At 56.6% G+C, this 3,866-nt stretch overlaps 1 protein-coding gene across 1 annotated transcript in view; it reads left to right on the top strand.

Annotated features, from left to right (window-relative positions):
* Nucleotides 1-2,542: 2,542 nt before the first annotated feature.
* The window catches only part of REV1 (REV1 DNA directed polymerase), a 50,876-nt gene continuing 49,552 nt past the window's right edge, over nucleotides 2,543-3,866 (top strand). Inside the window, exon 1 of the mRNA XM_015850521.2 lies at nucleotides 2,543-2,651. The gene's annotated coding sequence lies outside the window, so the exon portion shown is untranslated. The remainder of the gene's footprint in view (nucleotides 2,652-3,866) is intronic.

Raw genomic sequence — 3,866 nt, 5'->3', positions numbered from 1 at the left:
GAGGAATGGCTGACACACCAAAAGGCTGTGCTGCCATTCAACAGGTCCTGAGCAGACTGCTGAGGTGCAACAAGTGCAAGTGTAGCATCCTGCACCTGGGGAGGAATAACCATATGCACCAGTAGAGGTTAGGGGCTGAATCCTAGAATCCTTTCCTAGCTTCTTTCACTCTGAAAGAGCGAGAGGAGCTGTGCTGAGCAGAGCTGATTAATTACAATTGCAACAAAACATATCTTCCTGCTAAAAATATCTGTCCGCATTGTGCTTTAGGAGCGATACGCCTTATATTAATGCCGCAACCAAACGCCGCAGATCAGATTTTACAACAGCACTTCGCACTGATTGCCGTGAAACAATAGGGAAAAAGCTGCAATAACCCCGCAGCTTTTACAAGTCAATATTTAGGGCATCATTACGGCAGGGCGTGTTACTACAGCACTGCGGGAGTTGCGAGACGTGTCTCCGTCATTCATAATTACCTCGACGGTAGGAAAGCGCTGCTGAGCTCTTCCTCTAACCAGAAGCGGGACATGGGGGGGTCTTTCGGCAGCGCTGCAGCCTCGGCGCGGCTCCACACGGTGTCAGCAGCGGGCAGCGCGACGCCTGGCCGCCCCCTTCCCCTCTCCTGGCCCCGGGGAGCGGCCCGCAATGCAGCAGGGCCTGGCCGCGCTGTGACCCGGTTGCTGGCGGCTCTGTCTGTCTCCGCAGTGCCCCCGCCTCCCTGTTAGGTGTTGCTGCGTTAGGCCGCCTCGCACTGCGCTGGGTGTTGTGGCTGGGAGAGCCAGGTGCGTCCCTCCGGCTGCTTGCAGCTGTGCGACAGCGTTACTGCGAGCCGGGGTGGGGGTGTCCGACAGAGCTCTGAATAGCGTGGCTGTGCGTGTTGGCATTAAAAGCCATTTTACTTCTCAGAAAGGGTAGTCAGGCATTGCAATGCACTGCCCAGGGAGGTGGTGGAGTCACCGACCATGGGAGTGTTCAAGAAACGTCTGGATGTTGTGTTGATGAATATGATTTAGCCGGGAAGTATTGGTAATGGTTGGACTAAGTGATCTTCTAGGTCTTTTCCAACCTTGATAATTCTGTGAGACTGTGATATGATGGCTGCTCAAAACCAGTCAAGTAACTCCAGGAAATAAGAAGTACCAAGACAAGGACAAGCCTTCAGCTGCTGCTTTACAGCCTTCCCTGACAAGAGGAGGCCCGTATTTACTCTGTATTTACTACAACATCCTTCAGAGGCCACAGACCCAGGGTCACTGCTGGTCATGCCTCCCTTTTTAGGCTACAAAGTAGCACGACATGGAGCCTCTTGTATTTCACCTGCAGTTCCTTTGTGGTGAAGTGACTGAAATTACATCAGAGTTCACAGAATCACAGAATTATCAAGGTTGGAAAAGTCCTAGAAGATCATCTAGTCCAACCATTACCAATACTTCCCAGCTAAATCATATTCATCAACACAACATCCAAGCATTTCTTGAACTCTCCCATGGTCGGTGACTCCACCACCTCCCTGGGCAGTGCATTCCAATGCCTGACTACCCTTTCTGAGAAGTAATACTTCCTAATGTCCAGCCTGGATCTCCCCTGGCACAGCTTAAAACCATTCCCTCTAGTTCTATCACTGATTACACGAGAGAAGAGGCCAACCCCCAGCTCACTACAACCTCCCTTCAGGAGGTTATAGAGAGCAATAAGGTCTCCCCTGAGCCTCCTCTTCTCCAGGCTGAACAATCCCAGCTCCCTCAGCCGCTCCTTGTAAGGCCTGTGCTCTAGACCCCTCACCAGCTTTGTAACCCTCCTTCTGAACGCGTTCCAGAGTTATATTTTTTTGTGTGTGTGTGGTACCACGGTGCATATTTTGCCTCAGAAAGTGAGATCTACATATAAAAGCTGCTTCCACTGGAGAGTGGTTAGGCCCTGGAACAGGCTGCCCAGGGAGGTTGTGGATGCCCCGTCCTTGGAGGTGTTCAAGACCAGGTTGGACGGGGCCCTGGGCAACCTGATCTAGTAAAGGTGTATGTTTGGTGGCCCTGCCAGGCAGGGGGGTTGGAACTACATGATCCTTGAGGTCCCTTCCAGCCCGGGTCATTCTGTGATTCCTTTACACGACAAAACTGTTCATCCCATTAATCCCCGTTCTGCTCAGTTGCCCTCCCTTCCTCCCCTCACAGCACCGCGCGGGGGCTCTCGCAGCCCATCCGTGTGGAGAGAGGCGGAGAGGCGCGGGAGCGTCCCGCCCCGCCATCACGTGTCCGTCTCTCCGTCTCTCCCGCTCCTTCGTTCCCCCGGCGTTGCGGTCGTACCGGGTGCCGGCCGGCAGGGAGCGCCCCATGGTCGTGTTGGGCGGGGTGGGGACGAGCCGCTTGTTGACCGAGCGGCGGTTGGTGGCGCGAGACTCTCTCGTGACGCGCTCGCAGGAAGGGCGGGGGGAGGAGGGACCGCTGCCGGGGACACCGAGAGGGGGGAGGAGGGGGAAGGAAGGAAGGAAGGAAGAAGGGAGAGCGGGGAGAGCGCGGCCAGGCTGAGTGAGGCGGGGAGGAGCAGGCGGCTGCGTGCGCCCGTGCCGGGGGGAGCCGCGATGTGAAGCCCCCGGCGGGGCAGGAGGAGGCGGCGGCGCCCGGGAATGCTCGTCTGGGACGCGGCGGAAGGTGAGCGAGCAGCAGCGGTGGCGGCCGCCTCCCTTTCCCCTGGCGGCGCGGCCCCATGGCCGCACGGCTCGGCGGGGCCCGCAGCAACAGCCACTCCCTGGGCCCGCGGCCTGGGCCCGGCCCCGCTCCTCGGCGGCGGGAAGAGGAGGAGGAGGAGGAGGTGGGGGGGTTATGTAACCGCGGGGAGGCGGGTGTAGGGCGGGGGGAGGGGGCGCGGAGCCCCCCGGGTTCAAGTTATCCAGGGTGTGCCCGCCTCGTCCCCGCACCTGTGTGCGTGTGCACGGCTGTCACATGGGGACCGGCCGCAGACACAACACGGGGCTGCGGGGACGACGCCGGCGCCGAGCCAGCGCAGGGGTCATTGCAGGGAAATAGGTGGTGGTGGCGGGGAGGGAGGGAGGGAGGGAGGGAAGGAGTGGGGGGAGGCGGCCCGAGCTCTGGCGCAGCGCTGCCTGCGGTTATCAGCCGCGTGGGCTGCGAGTTGTATTTGCTGAGCAATAGTGCTGGGCACGGGTTCGTGCCTACCGGCTGCGAATACAGGCGTGAGCGATGCCTGTATTCCATCCCCTTCCCCATGTCGTGCTGCTGTGTTTGGCTTGACTTGCGGTACTGAGCCTTTGGCCCCCCGTGGGATGTGCACCGAAACGGCGTGGAAAAGCCTGGGAACACACAGATAGTATCGCCGGCACGTGATTGTTTTGGGTAGAAAAATCGGCGTTGCTTGCTGCAATATTCCATTCTTTGCGGTGCTTTCGAATCGATGTCGGCCTTCAAAATGTCAGGCCTGCAAATAGGCTGCCTACGTTAATGGGAGAATTCTGTCGTGAAAAGAAGAGTTGATGTTGATTGTGCATCGTGATTTAAAGTCCAGAGCTAATCTCTAATTTGATGGCATAACCCAAAGGAGCAAAAGCAGTGGATAGTAACTACATGAGCTGAATTCTCTTTTCATTGACGTGCTGTTGTTGCTTTGATAGCGTACTTACAGCCATTAGCTGTAAGAGATTCTGCTTACATTTTATTTCTGGACTAGTTTGGTATTTATTAAGGTTTGTGACATTTAACGCAGGAATCCAAATCTCTGCCAGATTCCTTCCTTGCCGTCTTGCCTGAAGCATGTGCTACTCATCCCCACCGTAATTGTCTTGCAGTCGATCCAGTTCTCCCACTGGACAGTGGCACCAAATCCCTGTTAGTAAATAATCCCAAACTGTC

Source organism: Coturnix japonica, chromosome 1 (assembly GCF_001577835.2).
Source record: "Coturnix japonica isolate 7356 chromosome 1, Coturnix japonica 2.1, whole genome shotgun sequence".
NCBI classification, from domain to species: domain Eukaryota; kingdom Metazoa; phylum Chordata; class Aves; order Galliformes; family Phasianidae; genus Coturnix; species Coturnix japonica.
Note: the sequence above shows the minus strand (reverse complement) of the source record. Positions and strands in the feature narration are given on the sequence as shown.